The sequence below is a fragment of the Microcebus murinus genome, chromosome 16, assembly GCF_040939455.1.
Source record: "Microcebus murinus isolate Inina chromosome 16, M.murinus_Inina_mat1.0, whole genome shotgun sequence".
Lineage (NCBI taxonomy): Eukaryota > Metazoa > Chordata > Mammalia > Primates > Cheirogaleidae > Microcebus > Microcebus murinus.
Genome location: NC_134119.1, coordinates 41,728,606 through 41,752,691, shown reverse-complemented (window position 1 = coordinate 41,752,691; position 24,086 = coordinate 41,728,606). Strand labels below are relative to the sequence as shown.

The 24,086-nt window shown below is 43.8% G+C and overlaps 1 long non-coding RNA gene and 1 pseudogene across 1 annotated transcript; one reads left to right on the top strand and one right to left on the bottom strand.

Moving 5' to 3' along the window:
• Positions 1 to 1,178: 1,178 nt before the first annotated feature.
• Positions 1,179 to 14,990, bottom strand: LOC142861165 (uncharacterized). Its single transcript, XR_012912544.1, has 5 exons — positions 14,488 to 14,990; positions 13,658 to 13,757; positions 4,502 to 4,616; positions 2,774 to 2,889; positions 1,179 to 1,414 (listed from the first exon to the last, which is right to left on the bottom strand). It is a non-coding gene; the product is annotated as an uncharacterized LOC142861165 (long non-coding RNA).
• Positions 14,991 to 21,647: 6,657 nt separating this feature from the next.
• LOC105880413 (putative elongation factor 1-alpha-like 3) lies at positions 21,648 to 23,778 on the top strand (annotated as a pseudogene).
• The last annotated feature ends 308 nt before the right edge of the window (positions 23,779 to 24,086 follow it).

Here is a 24,086-nt window from a genome sequence, read left to right as displayed (position 1 = left end):
GAAACTTTGGGGGGAGGGGCGGGGGGAGAGAGAGAGAGAGAGAGAGAGAGAGAGAGAGAGAGAGAGAGAGAGAGAGAGAGAGAGAGAGAGAGAGAGAGAGAGAGAGAGAGAGAGAGAGAGAGAAGAAGAAGAAGAAGAAGAAGAAATATCCCTAAGATCGGCAGAAGATGCTGCTGGTCTCATAGGATAATTACACATGATAACATAGCTCTTACTCTGAGCCAAGGTGCTGAGTCCTGATCACTGTACATGTATTAACACATTTCATCCTCATTACAACCCTCTGTGGTAGGTGCTATTTTTATTCCCATTTTACACATGAAGAAACCGAGGGAAGGAAAAGTGAAGTGTCTCGTTCAAAGTCACACACAGCTAGTAAAGTCATGCAGCCGGATTCGAACAGAGGCAGAATGACTCTATAGAACCCACTTTTATTTCTTTATTTTTTATTTTGAAAAAATTTCAGCCTTACAAGAAGTTTGCAAAAATAGTACCTAGTTTAACCTGCACCCTATTTCCCCAAAACATTGACATCTTACATAACCACAGCGTCAAGGATCTAATCCGAGAAATTAACATTGGTACAAACTGCTAACTAATCTGCAGACCGTATTCAGATCTCGCCGATCGTCCCGCCAATGTCCATGTCCTGGCCCAGGATGCCACGCTGCGTTTGGTTTCTCCTCTCCCTGGTGACCTCCGGCCTGGCACAGCTCTTCTGTCCTTGTCTATTATAACCTTGATACTTTTGAGGACTATTGACCACTTACTCCCTAAATTGTCCCTCATTTGGGGTCTGATGTTTTCTCACGGTTAGGTTAAGGATGGGTGTTTCTGACAGGAAGACCACAGGGGCACCCTAGGGCCCTCCCCAGGGCATCGTATCAGGGCTGCATGATGTCACGTCCCAGTGTTGCTGACGTTGACCTTGATCATGTGGTTAACCTGGGCCCATCCTGTTTCTCCACTGCAGAGTTACTGTCTTTCCCTTTGCGATTAGTAAATATCTTGCAGGAGGTACGTTGAGACCTTGCAAATATCCTGTTTCCGTCATACTTTGGCCTGACCCTTTGCATCCACCCTTGGCCCCCACACCTGCCACCATCAGGGGACGTGCGCCCGATGGTCCTTTTCCATTCCCATCACTCACTCTGCGGTAAGCAAGAGCTGCCTCTTCTCCTTCAGTTCTTTATTTGTTCAATTATTTGTTTACCTCCATATGGACTTGTGGATATTTATTGTATTCTGTGGGTCATAAGCTGTTATTATCACTATTTATTTTCTTGCTCAAATTGTCCCAGATTTGTCCATACGAAGCCCCGTCAAGTTGGAGCCTGTGTCGTGTCCTATCCCAGACTGCTCTGATGTGTAAGGGAAGCTCTGTTAAATGCAGTTGCTGGTAGCTCTTTTCTCTCTGGGAGGAATGCAGAGAACGACAAAGGCTTTGGCATAGTTGCAATGAGACACGAGCCTGTGTTATCCACATCAAGCGGTGAAACAAAACCCAGTGGCCTCTGAAACCAGGTTTTTACCAGGAGGCCAGCAGGTATGAACATCACCTGCACAGAGAATACAAAATCAAGAGGGCAGACAATTCCCCAGCAAGTCCGCTGTAAGCAGCCAACAGAGAACTCCGTGCCCCCACCACCCGTATCTGCTTTCCTCAAGGATGGGGTTGTCCCGCCTGAATTATTCAGACAGGTCCCCAGCTGGGCTGTCATCTCCTCCCTCAGTGTGTCAGAGGGGAGCGCAGTTCCCCAGCCCATACATAAGAAATCCAAAGCATGCAAGGACTCAAGGGAGTTCTGTCCCAGTGACATTGTTAGGAATTGCCATCACATAGCGATAATAAAAGCAGACCAGCTTTCGGCCAGTTTTATTATTTAAATTCTCAGCAGATGATACTCCTCTTCCTGTCTGCACCCTGGCAGGCTGCTCCTCGTGCCCTGACCGCCACGCCACTGGCCTCTGAAAACCGGCAACCTCCAGATGGGCGTGATCTGCCACGGCCCCGTCAAAATTCGTCCCCCTTCGGTTGCCATTGAGACCCAACAGATTTGTGGCTTTTCGTTTCTGAATTCTTTAAATGTTTTAAAGGAATATGAGAGGCTTAGAGACCTGTCCCCTAAAAAATTAAATTCAATTAACATTTTAAAAAAATAAAAAGGATTGCAAAGCCATTGCTGTCTGGTGAGGCTGTGGTGGGAGGAGCCAGAGTAGTCCAATCGATAGCTGTGAGGTGACCAGCTGGGGACAAAAGCCAACACGCCAAGGATGGGACAACGCACATAGGTCTTAACTGACCTCACTGAGCCACCAAAACCACCGATTTCAGAGTCTGGAGGGGCTTGTTTCAATCCAGATTGCCGGTGTGATGATTAATTTAGTGTCAACTTAACTGGGCTGTGGGAGTCCCAGATTGGTGGTAAAATGTTATTTCTGAGAGTGTCTGTGCAGGTGTTTCCAGAAGGAAGAGTTAGCATTTGAATCGGTGAGCTGAGTAAAGCACAAAGGTGGGTGCCCAGCGCCCACTTGCCGGGAGCCCATGCTGGGCATATTTTAAACACTGCTGGGCCAGGGCTGGGGCCCAATAAATGCCCATGTGGGTGACAAGTCCCAGTCCTGCTCAGCGTCCTGTGTCGGGGCCTGCTCAGGATGTAGAGAAGGGCAGATGTGTGACCCCCGACCCCCAGGGAAATTACTACATCGCAGGAGAAAGTGTATACAAGCTTAAAATTCCAACTGTGAGGAAAGATTTATGGTAACTACTTACCGCAGAAGATTGAGGTGGCAGGTCGGGACCCCCCTTCTGCAAACCCAACAGCCAGGAGCCTCTTGTCTGAAACACACAGGTTCCCTGGTGTCTTTGTCCGACCCCAGACAGAGAACCTGAGGTAGGGATTCAACGCATGGGAGGTGGAAGTGAGGGAATGGGGAGCCCAGATGGAGAAACAAAGGCAGGCAATAGAGAGTGGGTACTCAAGAAGTTACCGAGGCCCACTGGAGTTTAATCTTGCAGGGAAACTCTGGGGAACTCATGTAAGACAAGTGATCCCCACCCCCATGAAGGGCAGAGGAGCTTGGATTTATCCACCCACCCCATCTGCCACTGCTCCTGGGGACATTAAGTCGAGCGTGCAGAGAAGGCAGCAAGGCAGGTGTCGGCAGCCACTGAAAGCCCTCGGGCAAAGTGCAGCCAGGTGGGAGCCAGGCTGTGGGCGCAGCCATGGGGAGGCCAGGGTAGAGGTCCGGCCTCAACAGTGTCTGCCACAGCCAGGGATCGCCAGAGTCTGCTTGGGACTGGCATTTCTCTGGCCCCGTTACGTCGGAAAATAAATGGAATCAAACAGCATGTAGCAGGAAGACATAAAAGACTGCACACTGTTTGCTTCCATTTGTATGCAGTTCTAGAAGCAAAGTAATCTGTAATGACAGAAGGCAGATTAGTGGTTGCCTGGGACTGGGGGTTGGAGGACTTGCGGAGACTTTCTGGAAGGATGGGAATGTTGTAGCTTGACTGTGGTAGTTACCCGGGGTGCACACTTGTCAAAACTCCCCCAACTTTGTGCACTTGAGACCTATGCATTTCACCATATATAACTTTTATCTACATTTCTCAAATTTAAAAAAATTTTAAACAACCCAAACAAATGAGTGGACTGGGTAGCTATCTAGTAGTCATTTCTAGCTTCTAGAAAGGACTTCTGGGCTAAGCCTCTATTTGAGAGGTGCTCCAAAATAGTTCTTCAAAGTTCCATTTTGTATTCCCACCAGCAAATGTATGAGAATTCTAGTTGTCCTGTGTTATGGGCTGAATGTGTGTGTCCAAACTATAGCACCACCCAAAGAGGTATGTAGCCCATGTATCTTTGAGTTATAAGACAGTGACGATAGTGAGAGGAAGTCTGTTCAGAGATGGTGGTGAACAAATATTTTATAATCTGTGATATGGCTTCAGGGAATGGTATGCATTCTGGTGGATGAGGCTGTCATCTAATCAGAATTTCATCTCTTACTCTGTTGAAAGAATGTGACAGATTAAATGATGGGTCTCAATCCATCACATCCCTGTAATAGGATCGTTCATCCATAGTTTTTCCATGGCTTCGTTGCGAGTGGAGCAAATTTCCCCTTTGAAGTTGAGCATGGCCATGTGACTAGCTCTGGCCAGTGGGACGTTATCAGACATGACATGAGCAGAGGCTTGACATGAGCTTACACAGTCGGGCCTTGCAATCATGTGCTTTTGCCACGGTCGTAAGGAGATCACGCCCTGGGCAGCCGCCGGTCCAGGGAGGATGACACACATGTGGAGCTGACCTGGGACCAAGGCCAGCGGAGGCCATCCTAGATCAGCCAAACAGCAAATCACTCTGTAAACCCGTGAGAATAAATTCTGGTTGTTTTAAGCCTCTGAGCTTTACAGTGGTTTGTTACTCGGCATTACTGTGGTGCTTAGCTGACTGGTGTAAAATACAAAGAAGGTAACAGGTGGGCTTACGAGCTAGTCCTCGTGTGCAAGGTCTTCAGGGCTGAAGTGGCCAAGTTCTGGGGCGGTTAGAGCCTGCAGTCTTTCCACACAGGAGACAGATGTCACACTCAGGGCCAAGACCTGGCTGAGATGATGACATAAAGCTACTTACCTGAGTCACACTACACGCTCAGCTGCTTTTGTCTACACACTTGCTACTCAACGTGTCTGTGGGCCAGCAGCAGTGGAATCCCTGGGACCTTGCCATCAACAGAGAATCTCAGACCCCCATCCACACCTGCTGAATTGGTGTCTGCATTTTCACAAGATCCCCAATGATTCTTCTTATCATTAACATTAGGGACATGCTGAACTCCAAGGTGCAAATAAATATATAGATAGAGATAGACAGATAGATAGAAATATGGCCACCCCCACACCTGGTTGCATTCTCACTGGTTTGAAAATAAAAACAATCTCATAATTTGTCTTCACGTTAAACTCTACAGTTAACAAAAATACACACACACACAGACTTTGGGAATAACATGCTACAAACTAAGAAGAAATATTCAATTTAAACATTTTCAAGTAAAACTTTTTCTCCTATGCTTTGTTTTCTCTGTTTTCCTTTTTTACTAATAGACTTTATTCTTTAGAGCAGTTTTAGGTTTACAGAAAAATTGAACAAGAAAGTGCAGAGAATTCCCAAATACTCCCTGTTCCCTCTGCTTAGCTTCCCCCTATTGTTAGCATCTTGGACTGCTGTGCTACACTTATTACAATTGATGGGCCAATAGGGAATATCATTATGAATTAAAGTCCATAGTTCACATTAGGATTCACTTTTGGTGATGTACATTCTACGGGTTTTGGCAAATGTGTAATGTCATGTACCCACCATTGCGGTATCATACAGAATAGCTTTCCTGCTCTAAAAACCCTGTATGCTCTGCATATTCATCCCTCCTTCCCCCAACCTCTGGCAACCACCAGTCTTTTTCCTGTCTCTATAGTTTTGCCCTTTCTAAGATGTCATATGGTGGAATAATACAGCATTTAGCCTTTTTAGGTTGGCTTCTTTCACTTGGTAATATGCATCTAAGATTCCTTCATGTCTTTTCATATTTTGATAGGTCATTTCTTTTTATCACTAAATAACATTCCATCATATAGACATAACACAGTTAATGTTTACTTACCTACTGAAGATATCTTGGTTGCCTTCAAGTTTGAACAATTATGAATAAAGTTGCTACAAACATTTATGTGAAAATTTTTATGTGGCCATAAGTTTATGCTTATTTGTAGATTTTTAAAATCTTGAAGTCCGTAGCAGCCAGATCAATTATTATTATTAACATTTACTGAGAAATAACAATCTTCCAAGCACTATAGTAAAGCCCTTTAAATCTCACAATATTCCAAGGTAATTACTAACATTGTTGTCATTTTACAAATGAGGAAGTTGAGAGGCTGTGTAACTTGTCCAAAGACACATAGATAATAACTTTGAACCTGAGTTTATGGGTGTAGACATTTCAAAAGCATAATTCTTGTTTCATCTTGTCCTTTCAGAATAATGTTTGTTGTTAAATTGTCATTATGCATTAAGACATAAAATTTATCTTTTTTTAAAGAAACAGGTGTTTGTCCCCTTCATGAGTTTCTTTTATTGGTGGGTATTTCTCTCATTAGGCGAATCCCAATATGAATGGCCAATAAGCACATGGAAAGGTGCTTGACATCATTTCATTAGGGAAATTCAAATTAAAGTTGCCATGAGATACTTCTTCACACCCACTAGAACGGCTAAAATGGGAAAGACTGACAATGGCAAGTGTTGGTAAGAGGATATGGAGCAACTGGAACCTTTGTGTGCCCCTAGTGAGAGTACAAAATGATTCTTCTTGGCAGTGTTGTATAAAGTCAAACATGCACTTACCATATAACCCACTATTTCTACTCCTAGCTATTTATGCTAGAGAAATAAAGATGTATGTCTACAGAAAGACATGCAATGAGTGTTCTCAGCAGTGTTATTCATTAAAGCAAAACACTGGAGACAATCCAAGTCTTTTTTTATGCTCTTTATCTTCTGTTCAATGGGAGATTAAATAAACAAATTGTTGTACAATCACAGATTAGAATACCAGTTGGCGAAAAAAAAGGAATGAGCTATTGATTCATTCAAGAATGTGGATGAATCTCAGATACACTGTGCTGAGTGAAAGAAGCCAGATTCAAAGGACAACATACTATATGATTCCATTTATATGACAGTCTAGAAATGACAAACAAAAAAAATGACAAGTGATTTGCAGGAATTGGGGGTAGAGAGTGGGTGTATTTACAAATGTGTACAGTTTTGTGGGATATTTTTAGGGGGAGGTGTGGATGGGATTTTTCTCTGTCCTGATTGTAATGGTTGTTCCAAAACCATATGCATTTGTTAAAACTCAGGACTGCACACTAAGAAAGATGAATTTAAACCTGCAACGTATGCCTCAAAAAGCCCAACTTTAAAAACAAAATGATATGTGGGCGTATTTGCATTGCTACTGGTATGAGCTCTTTCTAAAGCAGAGGTTACAAGCCAAATCCAGAATACTGGGGTTTTATTTTTAAAAATTAGATTCTACATCAACACCAATTGCTATTATTGCACTATGAGGCATACTGTTAACTCTTTAATTACTTCTTATATCAGTTAACTTTTGCTACCTTATGTGGCAAAATAAACAACCACAAAATGTCAGCAGCATATAACAACAACATTGAATGTCTATTTCTCACAGGCCTGTTGGGTGTCTAGAGTCAGCTAGCCTGGGCTGAGATTGGCTAGGCAGCTCTTCTGGGACACACGTGTGTCTCTCCTACTCTCTGGGGCTACTGGGCCAGCCATGGTGGTGACAGCAGCGCAAGTGCAGCGGAAGAAACACACACATACGTCTTAAAGCTCAGCACTGGCTCGCTGCCATTCCCACTCAGGCTCTGGTGGCAAAACCAATGCTCAGAGTGGGGTACACAGTCAAAGGCTGGGGAAATACACTACACCTACCACAACAAGGCAAGAGGCAGGGAGGGGAGAAAAAATTAGGACTGACAATGCGATCTGCCACAGCTACTGGTATAAAAAGGGAGAGATGTCACTTTTTAGCACCCAAATTTCTGGCTTTTCTTACACATGGAAGGATTCACAACCTTGGACCTTTATCTTCACCTGAGAACAATTAACCAGCTTTGAAAATGGAGGAGCTGTTCACTTCAGACAGGTGGAGGTCCCCACCCCAAAGCTCATTGCCATCATTTCCTGAGCCTATAGGACCCCTTTCTAAGGCCAGGGGGGTTCAGAGAAAATGTTCCAGAATTCCTGAGATCTTTGCTTTTACTAAGTTTCATCAGGAATTCCACAAGAATTTGGACAATGACAATATTCAAGTACCCTGAGTTTGCCTTCCTATCTATTCATGCAACAAATATTGACCGAGCACCTACTGTGTGAAAAGCACTGGCCGGGCACAGCTAAGGATGCACATAAAGGCAGAAAGCAACAAGTGTCGTGAGGATGTGGACAAATGGGAACCTTGTGCACGGTTGGGGGGAATGTGAAAGTGTGCAGCTGCCATGGAAAACAGTGTGGCAGCGCCTCAAAAAATTAAACATAGAACTGCTATGCAACCTAGTATTTCCACTTGTGGGTATATACTCAAAAGAACCGAAAGTAGACTCAAACAGATATTTGTACCCATGCGTACTGCATTTTTTATAATAACCTAAAGGTGGAAACAACCCAAATGTTCATCAACATGACTCAATAAACAAAAAGTAGTATGTACAATACATACAATGGAATATTATTATTCAGCCTTAAAATGGAATGAAAACTTGATACATACTACAATATAGTGGAACCTTGAAGACATTATGCTAAGTAAAATAAGCCATTCACCAAAGGGCATATACTTACATGAAGTACACAGAGGCGTCAAATTCATAGAGACAGAAAGTAGGATGGTGTTTTCAGGGGCTTCAGGGAGTGGGGAAATGGGGAGTTATTGATTAATGGGTACAGAGTTTCCATATGGGAAGATGAAAAATTCCGGAGATGGATAATAGTGACGATTGCAGAACAGTGTGAATGTACTTAATGCCACTGAACTGTACACCAAACAGTGGTAAAATGGTAAATTTTATGCTATATATATTTTATTACAATAAAAAAGCATGAAGAAAAATAAATATGTCTAAAAAGCAGCTTATAGCCTAGTAGGAGAGAAAAACATACACAGTCACGTATTGCTTAACAATGGAAATACACTCTGAGAAATGTGTTGTTAGGCAATTTTGTCATTGTTCAAACATCAGAGTGTACTTCCACAAACCTAGAAGGTATAGCTTACTATACACCTAGGCTATATGGTATAGCTTATTGCTCCAAGGCTATAAACCTGAACAGCGTGTTACTGTACTGAATATTGCAGTCAACTGCAATACAGTGATAAATACTTGTATATCCAAATGTATCTAAACATAGAAAAGATACAGTAAAAATATGGTATTATAATCTTATGGGACCATCATCATATATACCATCAGTTGTTGATTATACAATTTATGATTATACATAAATATCTAAGATATAAGACAAACTATTATAAATGCCATGAGAAGGATACATATGGTGTTATTTATTTATTTTTTTAAGACAGACTCTTGCTTTGTTGGCCAGGCTAGAGTGAGTGCCCTGGCGTCAGCCTAGCTCACAGCAACCTCAAACTTCTGGGCTCAAGCAATCCTCCTGCCTCAGCCTCCCGAGTAGCTGGGACTACAGGCATGCGCCACCATGCCCGGCTGATTTTTTCTATGTATATTAGTTGGCCAATTAATTTCTTTCTATTTATAGTAGAGACGGGGTCTCGCTCTTGCTCAGGCTGGTTTCAAACTCCTGACCTCAAGCAATCCGCCCGCCTCGGCCTCCCAGAGTGCAGGGATTACAGGCGTGAGCCACGGCCCCTGGCCTGTTTGCAATTTCTTAAATAGTTCCACCTTCAAAAGGTGGAACCTAATTCTCCTTTTTAAATGGTAGGCTCTACTTAGTGATTTATTTCTAACAAACAGAGTATGACAGAAATGAGGGTATGTGACACTTAGAACTAGGACATAAAAAGCATTGTGGCTTCCTACTTGCTCCCTCGTGAATCTCTCACTCTGGGTGAAACCAACTGCCATGTCTGAGGATTCCCAAGCAGGCTTACAGAAGGTCTGTGTGGTGAGGACCTGAGAGCTCCTGCCAGCAGCCACGGGAGTGAGCCATCATGGAAGATAATCCTCCAGCCCCAGTCAAACCTTCAGATGACAGCGGCCTGGCCAACATCCCAACTGCAACCTCAATAGAGACCCCAAGACAGAACTGCCCAGCTAAGCCTCTCCCAAATTTATGATCCATGGAAATTGTGAGGTAATAAATGCTTATTGTTTAAAGCTATTGAGTTAGGGATAATTTGTTAGCAGCAATAGATAACAAACCCAATATATACATTGTAAGAAAGTGCAAGAAGAAAGAGATGAATCAGAGGATGTTTCCTGAAGGAAGAGGCATTTGTGCTCAGCCTTTAAGCATCAGGGGACCAGGATATGCCAGATGGAGGAGCCCAAATGGGTACAGTCATTGAGAGAGCAAAGCCCTGGAGTGTACCCAGAGAACAGAAATAGTTATGTTTGGCCAAAGCATGGGCGTGTACGAAAAGACCTGGAGGCAAAATTAGATAGGTAAGCTTGGGTTACATTCACTTGTTCAACATGTTTTTATTGAGCACCAGGATCACAAATAAAAAATAAATAATTCAGATTAATTCTCTGGACGGTTGAGAACCATTGAAGGCCATTTGCGCTGAGGCCTAGGAGGGGTCAGCTGGCCGCTGTGAGTCAGGGCCAGCTGGGAGGAAGGACGAGGTGCCATCGGGACTCAGCTCCCTGGTGCAAGCCCTGGGTGAGCCGCTGATGGGGAAGGGAGGCTTTAGAAAGAGGGCGAATGATCAGACAGAGAGAAGAACCTGAACATTTGACTCTAAAGAAATCCAAGAGGGCAGAAAGGCAGAAGGAAAACAAATGGTAGAAATAGACAAAATGCTACGGGACAGCTGCAAAAGTGGGAATAAAGAGCGAGCCATCTCGGAACATGGCACCTTCCAGGAGCAAGGCAGAAGGGACAGTGGACGGGGAAGGGATGACTCTAAGTAGACTCTTGGAGAGGTTTGGCAGGAAAGGGAGGGAGAGAGGCAGAAGGGGAGCATGAGGAGACAGGACAGTTAACAGAAGTTGTTGTTTCTTAGAAGGGAGATGTGAGCATGTTTGTATACAGAAGGGAAGTGGAAAACAAGAAGCAAATGCAAGGGAAGTGGGAAGAAGCTGTAGTCCAGTTATTAGGAGCTTTGCTCTGGCCTGGGTTTGAATCCCAGCAATGGGACTTCTGGAGGCTGCCTATGCAGTTGGTGACTGTTTTCCCCCTGTATTACCTGTGTAATAGGTTGTTGCTATAAAGATAAAACGAGATGATCCATAGAAAGTGTCAAGCACAGATAGATGCTCAGTAAGATTAGCTCTTCTCCCATAAAATGGGATACGAAAGGGAAGAAGATCCTGGAGGAGATGACAGGGGATGGTGGGCCTCAAGGGACATAGAGGACTCCTGCTCCTGCCCAAGAAAGGAAGATGAGCAAAGACACTGAACGATCTTGAGGCAGAGGAGAGAAAGATCACTAGTGGATAATCGCTATCTACCTCTATTCAGGCTCTCCTCCCATGGTGTCCCCACCAGAGGCTTTCACTCCAAACCAGCTAGTTTTATGCACCCTCCTGAACACTCCCTGAGCTTCCTGCCTCTAGATTTTTTGCATCCTGTCCTCTATTTCTATCCACACTCTGTCCTTCCTTCAAGCCTCAGTGAAACTGCATCAGCCTTGATCAAGCCCCATCCCCACCACGCTGCAGAATCCGCATGAACATCTAGCTGGATACACTCCAGACTGGGGCTCAGACTCATGTTGCACCAGGACAAACGCAGCCCAAGTCAAGCACGGGGCAGCCTCAGAAAACACTTTACCAAGACTTTGAGATCTGTGGGAACATCCAATACAGTGTTTCTCTTCCCCACCTGTATTCTACAGAAATGGAGAAATAAAACAAACAATGGCAGATAGAAACCAAAATTGTCCCTTAATCTCAGACAGAAACATTGTTGAAAGAAAAGACTTAATATGAGGGCCCAATGGGCCTTCCAGCTAAACCCCATGATGCAAGGCAGGGTTACCCACCCATCACCCTCCTGGGAGGCCTCTGCATGTGAGGCTTGTAGTGAGGAGCCCACCTAGGGCAAGTTCTGGACACGGAGGGGCTCAGCTTACATTTCCCAGATTCATCAATCAAAACTCACCTCATCCAAGTGAGTAAAGGGCTGAAAAGAGGCAGAAGTGATTTGAAGAGAAATTATTCAGAGGAAAATCCTTTCTTGAGGAGACCCCAGCCCCACCCCACTCTAGTAAATCCTAGCTCAACCTGGGGTGGGGTAGGGAGAGGAAATACAACGGAACCTTGCCCAGTGGAACATGAGCATTTCCTGATTTTTACCCAAAATTCCCTTTCTATGCCTTGGTTTCTTCTCTTTTTTCCCCTCAAATTTTGTTGGGATTTTTACAACTCAAGCTGGGGGTTCCTCAGCTGCCCTCACTCACTCCCAGAGTTTCACTCTGCCCTGGCAGAATGTATACTCTCTCTGTTGTTACGCTTACATAAATAAAGACTCCACTTTAATGGCTAGCTTTGTGATCTGTAAACTAAGAGAGCATTCGATGTTATAAGGGTCCAAACAGTCTAGCTTGAGTTACATATAATACCCTAGGAAACAATAATTTATTTTTCCCAGGAGGTACAGAGGGGGGCGGGGGGCTATCAGAACCAATTGGTCAGCAGAAACTAGAAGCTTAGGCAGAAAATATTCTGTAAATAAGAAATTTGAACACAAGCATTGAGACCAGCACTGCCCAATAGAATTTTCTGAGGTAATGAAAATGTTCTGTATCTGTGCTATCCAAAGCGGTGGCCACTAGCCATATGTGACTATGGAGTGCCTGACATATGGCCACTGCAAATGAGAAACTGAATTCCTAATTTTGTTTAATTATAAGTAATTTAAATTTAGTCACATATGATTTCCCACCAGCACTGTAAAAAACAATCCCAACATGGTCCTAACTCCTGTAAGGAAGTTACATGGACATCTGGTGGATGCTGTCTTTAATCACTGACTTACACTAAACTCATATAGAAATTCATTCCTAACCCCCCCCCCCAATAACTCACTTGAGACTATTACACATGTGCAACAGAAACCAGCTCCCACTGAAGGGATCTGGCCCATGTAAGGACATTCTCATTTTTGGACAAAGCTAAAGGTCTGAAGATACACATATATACTTAAAATGATACTGTTGCATTAGTCTTTGAATAGGACATATGCATGCACAATGCATGATTATTAGGTAACTTCTGAGTTAAACTGTCTAAGGTATGACTGCCTATGAAGCCAACACATTTAACTCCTTCTTACAGACCATCACAAATTGTCCCTGATAGGAAAAAGACACCTTTTTGTCTTAGTTGTCAATTGCAGAATAATGCTACAAAAACAACCCCCAAACTAAGTGGCTTAAAACAATAAGCATTTATTTAGCTCATGAATTAATGTGTCAGCAATTTAGGCTGAGTTCAGCTGGGTGATTCTTCTGGTCTCCTCTGGGCTCACTCACATGTCTGCAGTTGTCTATCAGCTGTGACAACTGGGGTGTGTGGGCCCTGTGATATTCACTCTCCCACAGGCTAACTTAGGCATATTGTCATGGTGAAGGAAGGGACATGAGCAAACAATCCCAACTACGCAGTGCTTTTCAAGCCTTTGCTTACACCCATTGGCCAAAGAATATCATATGGGCAATCCCAGAGTCATAGTGAGAGGGTACTACTAGGCTACATGGCAAAGTGTAGGTGTAGAGTTGGGACCAATAATGCAATTAATCTACCACACCCACAGGAGGACAGTGTCCACCCTGGAAAATGTTTTTTCCAGAAAAATCACTGAACTATACCAAATTCATGTATGAATATATTCTTAAAATCCCAATAACTTACTTGAGATGTTTTAACATGTAGAACAGAGATCACCACCTCTCTTCCCTCCTAAAAGGCATCACCAGGTCTTTTAAAGGCACTCCTGTCTCTCAGGACAAAGCTAAAGAAAAGCCCAAACACATATAAATACCTAAAATAGAACAATTATATTTATCTTCGAGGATATCATGTGTATGCCCAACTAGTAATTTTTTTAAAAATTAAGCAAAATGTACAAGATATGTCTGTCTATAAATTAATGAAACTGATTTTGAACAAACAAAATGGACACACAGGTCAATTTTCTAAGATAAGTGGTGCACTTTTCCAATTATGTTGGCATTACTCAAAACGTTTTGTAGAATGTAAATATATACTTGTTTTTTAATAATTGCTGTCAGAAACAAGGGCACATTCCCCATAACATTCAGGATGCTTTCCTGAATGCAGCCACAACTCAAATGGGAAGCAGTAAAGGGAACTGTTAGCTCACATAAAAGAAGTCCTGAAGCAGGACTAGAGTAGCCATCCCATATGCTCGGTACTAAGAGACACGGGAAATCCAGCAAAGCCCCAGGCAAATAGGGAGGAGTTGGCTATTCCAGGGTTGGTCCCTTGCACAGTTCAATGATCTCTCAAAGACCCTCCTTCCTTCCTTCTTCCCGCTGTGGTGTCCACTGCATGTTATCGTTATGCCAATGTCTGTCAGAGTGGCAACATCCAATAGAACAATAGAAAAGAGCCATTTCCTCCCATGCTAGTCTCTTTATCCAGAGAGCCTATTTTCCGAGAAGTTCTTCACTGACTTCTCCCCTATCCCATTGGCTAGGATTGGGTCCCATACCCCTTACCAGGATTGGTTTAGGTTCCTCAAGGATCACTTTTAAGGCTGAACACAGCTGTCTTTCCCTGAATCTCCTGACTACAGTGGATGAGGGTGGACCTGGAACCAAATCGGGATGTTAGAGAAGAAAAGAGGAAGGAATCAACAGTGCCTGCTGTACATCCTCTGTGTTGGGAAATGTGCATCGAGTGTATCCACTCAGGATCCAACCAGAAGACGGAAGCATTAGTCACGATGTAGCCTATGGCATTTGAGCTTCTACCTTTACGAGAGGGAGCGGGTTAAACAGTTTACAGACAGCTATTGCCTCGGCGTCTGGTGCTGGATTAGGGCAGCAGGGCAGGGGCCTGGCCCAGAAATGGGAGAAGGTGAAGGTGAAGTTCAAGGGAGCTGAAATGGCCGCAGGCCCAGAATTAGGAAAGTTAGAGGACCCCTACGCCCATAAGGTGAGCCAGCACATGGGAACAACTCCCTGAGCCACGATACTGTCTGGTATCCCACACCGGCCTTTCAAACAGAAAAAGAGAACAGCGCTCTGTCACTTCCGCCTCCCGAGGGCACGCAGGGTCACGTGGTCCGTGCTAACCCCGGAAGTCGGCCGACAAGGGAATTCTGGGAGACGTAGTTCCCTTCGGGAGGTTTACACACAGTACCAAGCCACAGGACTACACTGAGTGTGGCTTTGATTTTTAGGGATAGCCCAGTTAGAACCACAAGCTAAGTCTACGGAGTAAAGTGGTTGAACTGGCTGAGCTCCAGCCTTTAGCTATTCTGAAGGAATATGTCACTTTAACGCTTATTTTCTTTCATTGTTTTCCCCACACATTGCTATGGACTCTGATGGCCCCAACGAAGCAAAGTGAGGACAACTTACCAAGTCTTTCAATCACTTCCACTAACTCAGTTTGGACACACTGTTGTGAGGCCTGCAAAGGATATGAAGGACGTTGCTGATGCCTCCTTGGGGGAAAGTCAAATGCAATTAATCCTAAGAGCTTGTTCAGCCCCTACATCTTACTGAACAGAGTAAATCAAAAAGCACTGTGCCCATGAGACAAGTATGATAAATTCTCTTTGCAGTTTTGAAAGAGTTATCATCCCTAAACACTTGGGGGGTGGTAGTGAGGGGAACTTGAAAACCAAAGGACAAGGTCTCTGATAGACAGACAAGTAGAAGAGATACCTGTTTCACAAGCTATTTGGTTCAGTGTATTATTTAAAGGTAATAACTGTACTTATATGAACATCATAGAAGTACAGAATTTTAAGGTAAAAGGGCTCTGCAAAGATCTTGTCTAATCATTCATTTTAAAATGAGGACTCTTACAACAACATGTGTGAATCTCAAAAATATCATGCTAAATAGAAGAACCTGGATGCAAAAGACTACATCGTGTATAGTTCCATTTATATGAAGTTCTAAAACAGGCAAAACTAGTCTATTGTGGAAAAATATTAGGATAGTGTTTACTTTGGGGTATGGTGGTAGAATTGACTGGGAAGGGGCCTGAGGAAACTTTCGGGAATAATGTGTGCATGCATTTGTCAAAATTTACCAGAGGGGTGAATCATACTGCAACTTACTCTGAAATACATCCAAAAATAAGAAGGACTGATGGATGGATAAAAGGATAGACAGACATATATAAAAAAAAACAAATATGGCAATATATGAGTGTAGAATCTAGGTGGTGGGTATATAGTTCAGCCCAGGAATGAGTCATAGATAGATGCCAACATACTGACTGTAGAAAAGATGATAAAGAAGTCATTGGAAAAGGACACAAAAGGACATAATAGTTACTGTCAATTAATAGGAAAATATCAACAGGCAGGCCAGACATTCAGAATCTTTAATGTGGGCCAGGTGTGGTGGCTCATGCTTGTAATCCTAGCACTCCGGGAGGCTGAGGTGGGAGGATCACTTGAGCTCAAGAGTTCAAGACCAGCCTGAGCAACATTGAAACCCCATCTCTACAAAAAATAGAAAAAAATTAGCCGGGCATGGTGGCACGTGCCTGTGGTCCCAGCTACTCAGGAGGCTGAGGCAAGAGGATCACTTGAGCCCAGGAGCCTGAGGTTGCTGTGAGCTAAGCTAACACCATGGCACTCTAGCAGAGGCAACAGAGAGAGACTATCTCAAAAAAAAAAAAAAAAAGAAAAGAAAAAGAAAAAAGAACCTTTAATGTGGTTCACTCTATTCTTTAAAAATATATGAAATACAATGGCCTATTGAGTTCCATTTCTCTTACAGTTACTAGGTGTTTGCCATGTTACTCCCTAAGCTAAGCATTTTTGCAAGCATTGTCCATAGAACATGAAGAATCTTCCTCTACCTATTCTCATTTTAATGGCCCTGTATCAGTCAGCTGTAACATAATGTGCTGCATAACAAACCATCACAAAATTCTGTTACAACAATAAACAATTATTTCCTGCTTACATGTTTGCAGAGTTGCTAGAGATCAGCCCATATAAGCTGGGCTTAGCTGGACTGGGCTCCAGGGTCCATGTGTCTCTCATCCTCCTTGGACCAGCAGGCTTCCTGGGGCATGTTTTTCTCATGATGATGACTATTAACACAAGAAGGCAACTTGTACTACTCAAGCACATTTCAATATTTTGCTCACGTCATTTCTGCTAAATTTCCATTATCCAAAGCAAGTAACACAATGGAGCCAAATAATCACAAGCCCCCATATTCCCAGATCTAGCAATGGAGGGTTCACCTCAATCTCATCATTTATCACTGCAAGAGAGTCCAGGGCTGCTTTGGTCCCAGAGTCTAGTGACATGAGCTAGAACCCTCTTTCTGAAATCTCTGTTTGCTTGGGCAGGCTCTACACATCTTCCACCCTGCAGTAAAAGCAAATCTTGAGTATGAAAATAGATCAGTTCAAGTGGACTCTTTCGTTTTGCTCCTTCAGCTTCCCCCAGGGTAGAAATCCCAAGGGACAATTACAAACATCTGACCAAGAGAAGGAACACAGGGCACTTACTTTCTGCTTTAGGAGAAGTCAATTAGAGTTTCAATTTCCTCAGTTAAATGTCACCTTTTTAGAACCTCCTGAAGGAAGAGTTGGCATCCCTGTCATTAGGGGAAAAAATTCTTTTAGGGATAGACTTATTGTCTAAAAAGACACGGAAGGGTCCAGAGATTAAAGGACCCTCTCAGGCTGTGTGCATTTCCCAGAGCTCTCAATTTCTATTTTGAGATGAACATTTGGCTTCCCTGGTAGCCTCGAGTGAGTCTTTTCAGCCTCCCCACACCACTTTTTTACCATTTGCAAAAAAGAATAATAAGACTTGCCATTGGGTAATGCATATAATATGTGAGGAGCTCGGAGGAAGGGTAAGCTTCTCAAGGGGAAAGCTGTCAGAGTGTTTTTTCCTGATCTCCAGATATTTTCAGTGTCTGGTACCCCTCATTAGAGCATCTGGTCCTTTCTCAGAGAAGTGAGACGAAAGCCAGAATAAATGGAGCAGAGAGGATTCCTTCTTCTGCCTCTGCTACAAAGGAGATGTGTCAAGTTGAGTGATGAACGATTAGTATTCTTCACTTGCTAACGCTTTGTACCCTATTTTCAAATTAAGGAGCACATTGTTGGCACACTCGAAAGGTTAAGCACTCCCACTTCTTTGCCACAGTCATTAATTGGTGCTTTGTCACAATTTCTGTGGAGAGAACGTCTTGTCCACAGAATCCTTCCTCCACAGCACTGGGTGAGATTTCAAGAGCATCTCAAGTTTCTAAAATTAAATCATAAGTCACTCTCCTGCTTGTAGGGAGGTGTTGTGCCCAGAAAGACCCCATCTGTTAATTGTCTGCAACTTATTTTGAACTGTAGCAAAAAATAAGATGGGTTGATGTATTTTTAAGACTCTTCCCTTTTCAGTTATAGGGGGACTCATTTTCCCCTCTACTGGTATTTCACCCTTATCTATAGAATAGGGACTTCTGTCCTTTCCAAAATATCGGAAGGGGAGGATGTGGGCACCTGAAATTCTCATGATACTGCCAGTAGAGATATACCTAATAGAAATACCTGCCTATTTTCACAAAAAAGCACATACTAAAATGTTTCTAATCAGCCAAATCTAGAAACTACATATACGCCCTTCATGGTAGAATGGGTAAATTGCAGTGTATTCACAGAGCAGGATTCTATACAGCAACGAGAATTAACAGCCCACACCTACCCAAAACACGGGTGAACCTCACAATCAGCACTCTCAGCAAAGAAAAGTCAGACATAAAAAGAGCCCGTACAGTTTCTAGAGGGGTGACAATGCCCCAGTGCTTGGCCTGGGTGCTGGTTACAGGAGTGTTTTTCATTTATGAATATGTATTGAGTCATCTACTTATGATAAGTACTCTTCTCTACATGCATATTATGCTTCAACAAGAAGTTAAAACAATATGCATATTGAGAAATTGCAAAAAAGCAAAAAGTCAAAATAGAAAGTATTGGGGAAAAGCTTCCACCTAACTTTCCATCCTCTCGCTCCTCACTCCTTTCCTGGGAAGGGCTGAGCTGGGCTCTGGCTGACTGGTGGGGAGGAAGGAGAAGAAGCTATCCCCACACATAGCTTTGATGGTCCCTTTTCTCCCTTTTCCTGCCCACTTCCCATCTCCCACCCCTGACCCTCTGTCTCAACTGCCGTGACCTGAAAGATGAGCAGCAACAATTCTCCTCTTGTCTGTCCAGGCCAGTGAACCTGCTGTATAGACCCAGGCTCTCCTCCCACGGGGCATCCCCAGACTGTCCTTAGGGGAAGACAGCAGGGGCCCTGTCTGGCTATACCCCATACCACATTTTCTGGCCCAGTGCTGCCAGCAACAGAGGTGTTATTTTGATCTCCAATTCCCATTGCTTGCATCTAATTCTCAACTAATTCCAAATATGGAAGGCAAAGAGGTATAATTAATTATCACCCTTAAACCTCAACAACTTCTTTCTCAGCAGTTAAGAGAGGAAGGCAAGAAGAAATATATTGCTTTACTTTCATGGAGCATTAAGGCCAGAGGTTGTGAGTTCCTAAATCTGGGGTTTGAGGAGATGATGACTGCCTTCTGGGACCAAAACCAACTGAATAATCAGAAAAGAAGAATGAGACTAATTAATCTCATTCCTATAATATTTCCCTGTACTAACTGAAGAAACTGCTTTTATGGGTACCCCTTGGGTGGTTTATCATAATGTCAGAGGTTATGTCTTTGCTATGTTAGACATGAATTGCTATAGATGGGGAAAATACAGCCACAATAGTTTGCAGCCTCTTCCATCAAGTAATGGAGTCCAGTTCTCCGTCCCCTCAGTCTGGGCCTGGACACGTGACTTTTCTGCATGTAGCAAACATAAGATAAGCAGAGGCTTGAAAAGTGTTTTCCCTTTGGTCATCCCTCTCTTGATAATGTCCACCCTCCTACCTGTGAACAGGTTGGGCTAGACTGATGGAGGGTGAGAGACCACATGAAGTGAGGCCCAGCTATCCCAGTCAAGGCCCCAGACATAGAAGTAAGACCATCCAAGACCATTGTGCTCCACCTGAGCAACCCAGATGAGATGGGCCACCTGCACAACCCACAGAACCTTGAAAAATAAAAAAATGAGTGTTACCATTGTACATCTGTTAGAGTGGCACAAATCCAAAACACTGACAACACCTAATGCTGGTGAGGATGTGGAGCAACAGGTACTCTCATTCATTCAGGATGGGAGTGCAAAATGGTGCAGTCACTTTGGCAGTTTCTTACAAAACCAAATATCTCTTACTATATGATCCAGAAATTTTGCTCCTTGGTGTTTACCCAAAGGAATTGAAAACTTATATACACAAAAAGCTGCACATGGATGTTTGCAGCAGCTTTTATTCATAATCGCCAAAATCAGAAGCAACCAAGATGTCCTTCAGTAAGTGGATAAATCAATCATGATACATCCAGGCAATGGAATAGTATTAAGTGTCAAGACAAATGACCTACAAGCCATGGAGGAGCTTTAACTGCATATAACTAAGTGAAAGAAGCCAATCCAAAAAGCCTACATTCTATAGGATTCCAACTATTTGACCTTCGAGAAGAGACACAACTATGGAGACAGTAAAAAGATCAGCGGTTATCAGGACCTGGGGTAAGGAAGGGTGAACAGGCAGACCACGGAGGATCGTTAGGGCAATGAAACTATTCTGCATGATACTGTAATGTGGTGCATGTCGTTCTATATTGGTCAAAACCCATAGAATGTACAGCACCAAGAGAGAACCCTAACGTAAACTGTGGGCTTTGGTTGATACTGATGTGTCACTGCAGTCCATCAGTCATAACGAATGTATCAGTTTGGTGTTGGATATTGTTAGTGGGGGAGGCTGTGTTTGTGTGGGGACAGGAGATATGCGGAAACTCTCTGTATTTTCTGTGCTATTTTCCATGAACCTAAAACTGCTCTAAAGAAACAAAGTCCATTTAAAAAATGTATGTGATGCTAAGCCACTAAGTTTTGGGGTGGCTTGTTACACAGCCAAAGCTAACTGCTATACTGGGTCAGACGTTGGGTGGGGAGGAGAATCAAAGGGGACTCAAATACACAAATGAGAAAACACACAGTAAAACAGCAGTCATGGAATTCAGGAATTAATTCTATCCATACCTGTAGTTTGGCATGTTCGTTAAAACCAACTAGAGACCGACGCTACCATTTCACAAGAAGGACACACTTTACCAGCCCCATTGCATGCCGTTTAAGTCCTTCCTTATTGTTAGGGGAAGGAATTCCTTCCACTGAGCCCTGGCAGCAAAATTCCTGTTTCTAGAAGCCTCACGAATGGAGCCCACGCTGATGAGTGCAATTCCTACGTCACTTTGAAAGAGGCAGAGGATATGAGATGTTTCGAGCTGAGCAGTTCAGCCTGTGCCCGTCCTGCTCGCAGGGTCCAGAACTGGGACTAAGGATGCAGGAAGGGCAATACTGAAATGGTGGATTTTCCAGAATAATTTTTTGGTTCTTTGCCATGAGCGGCGAGCTCAGCACCTCTCTGCTGCCTCCCCCACCCCAAACCCACCTTGCTCTCTGCCTTCCTCTCTCATACACACCAGTGTGCGCAAGGTTGGGCCCAGTCTCTGACAACAAGGATCTCTCTGGATGTCAGAGATAATGTGCTGAGAACATGGCCTTGGAAGGTAAAACAAGAAAATTCCCTGTAGATGAAAACACTGAAGGTGGGGTCCCAAAGTCAGATTCCAGCCCCAGCAAGGTTTGGGTGCTGGCTGAGGGGCAGGCAGAAATCCTCTTCTTGTGCTGCAGCAGACTCTGGGAGTCAGAGAGGAGGGGGACAGACCGCAGCTTATTAACAGAAGGAGCTGGCAATGGTTTCAAATAAGCGCAGTCTCCTCAATTGATAAGAATTCCATCGAGGCCATTAATTAGCTGCTAACCATATGCCTCTTGTCTTTGAATGTGCCTCCTAATTCAACATGAAAATGACAACTAAATTACGGACTGGTCCTGATGTTGAACTTCTACACCTGAGCCACTTTATTCATAGTGTCCCTCCCAGTCATAGGACAATGCAGGGACCCATGATGAGACAGCTGTGCCCTCAGTTCACTCACTCCCCCAAAGAGAGGACAGGAACCATTATGGAAGCCTTGTCTATACATTTGGAGACGTTGTTCTAGTTTACATCAGACAATTCCTCAATGGAGAGACTTTGCTAAATTCTTCATCTGCGTCAAGAAAAGGAAGGAGTTGGGCTCAAACAAGCATGTTTTACTCCAATGAAGATTTTTAAAAGATAGTAAAGAGAGAAAGTTGTGAATATTTGTCTCCTACCCAAAGTCACATTATAATATTGGAACTTTTTTTAAAGTATATTATTTCTTTTACCAACATCAGTAAAGTGCTGACAAACCAGGTGCTGGCAAGAATACAAAGTAGTCTGGACTCCCACGCATTGCTGGCAGAAGTACAAATGACACAAGGCTTTTTTTTTTTTTTTTTTTTTTTGTCCCAGAGAGCTGTTGCCACATGTTTACAGCACAGCAGTAGGGGAGCTAGTGAGTGTTTCTATCAGGCAGGGCTCTTAGTTGCAGGCAACAGAATCCACTCTAGTTTACGCAGATCAACAAAAACGCCATTTAGAAAACTTGAGAAGGTGGCTGCTGAGATGGGAGAGGGCTCCTTCAAGCATGCCTGGGTCTCAGACAAACTGAAGGCTGAGTGTGAGTGTGGTATCACACTAGCAATTCCCTGTGGAAATTGGAGACCGGCAAGTATTATTATGTGACCATATCATTGATGCCCCAGGACACAGAAACTTTATCAAAAATGTGATTTCAGGCACATCTCAGAATGACTGTGCTGTGCTGATTGTTGCTGCTGGCGTTGGTGAATTTGAAATTGGGATCTCCAAGAATGGGTGACCCATGAGCATGTCTTCCTGGCTTACACACTGGGTGTGAAACGACTAATTTTTGGTGTTAAGAAAATGGATTCCACCGAGTCACCCTACAGCCAGAAGGGATACAAGGAAATCACTGAGAAAGTACCTAAGTGAAGAAATTGGCTACAGCCCCAACACAGTGGTGTTTGGGCCAATTTCTAGTCAGAACAGTAACAGCACATTGGGGTCAAGTGCTCACATGCCTTGGCTCAAGGGCTAGAAAGTCGCCTGTAAAGATGGCACTGCCAGTGGACCCACTCTGCTTAGAGTTCTGGATTGCATCCTACCACCAACTTGTCTAACCGACGAGCCTCTGTGCCCAACCTCCAGGATGTCTACAACATTGGTGGTACTGGTGCAACCCCCGTGGGCCAAGTGTAGACTGGTGTTCTCAAACCTGGAGTGGCGGTCACCTTCACTCCAGTCAATGTTACAAAGTCTGTCAAAATGCACCATGAAGCTTTGAGTGCAGCTCTTCCTGGCGATAGTGTGGGCTTCCATGCCAAGAACGTGTCTATCAAAGATGCTCGCCATGGCGGCGTGGCTGGTGACAGGAAAAGTGACCTGCCAAGGGAAATAGCTGGCTTCACTGCACAGGTGCTTATCCTGAACCATCCAGGCCCTATCAGTGCTGGCTGTGCACCTTTGCTGGATTGTCACATGGCTCACATTGTGTGCAAGTTTGCCGAGCTGAAGGAGAAGAGTGATTGCCATTCTCATAAGAAGCTGGAAGACAGCCCCCGATTCTTGGAATCAGGTGCTACCACCATTGTCATAGTTCCTGGTAAGCCCACGTGTGTTGAGAGGCTCTAACTAGCCTGTTCTGGGTTGTTTTGCTGTTGGTGATATGAGATAGACAGTTGCTGTGGGTGTCACCAAAGCAGTGGACAGCTCCAGTGGAAACCTGATGGAGCTGGCAAGGCCACCAAGTCTGTCCAGAAAGCTCAGAGGCTGAAGGAATGTGGTCCTCAACACCTGGGCCCCCGTCGTGGTGGAAGAGCCGTGTCAAACAGACTGGGTAATGACAACAATCAATGCATCATATTAATAAAACCTTCTGAAAGAAAGGAGAATGTTTTGTGGGGTTTGGGTGTGTGTGAGTTTTAAGTTATTAATTTTTAAAAATCAGCACTTTTTAATGGAATCAACTTGACCAGAAAACTG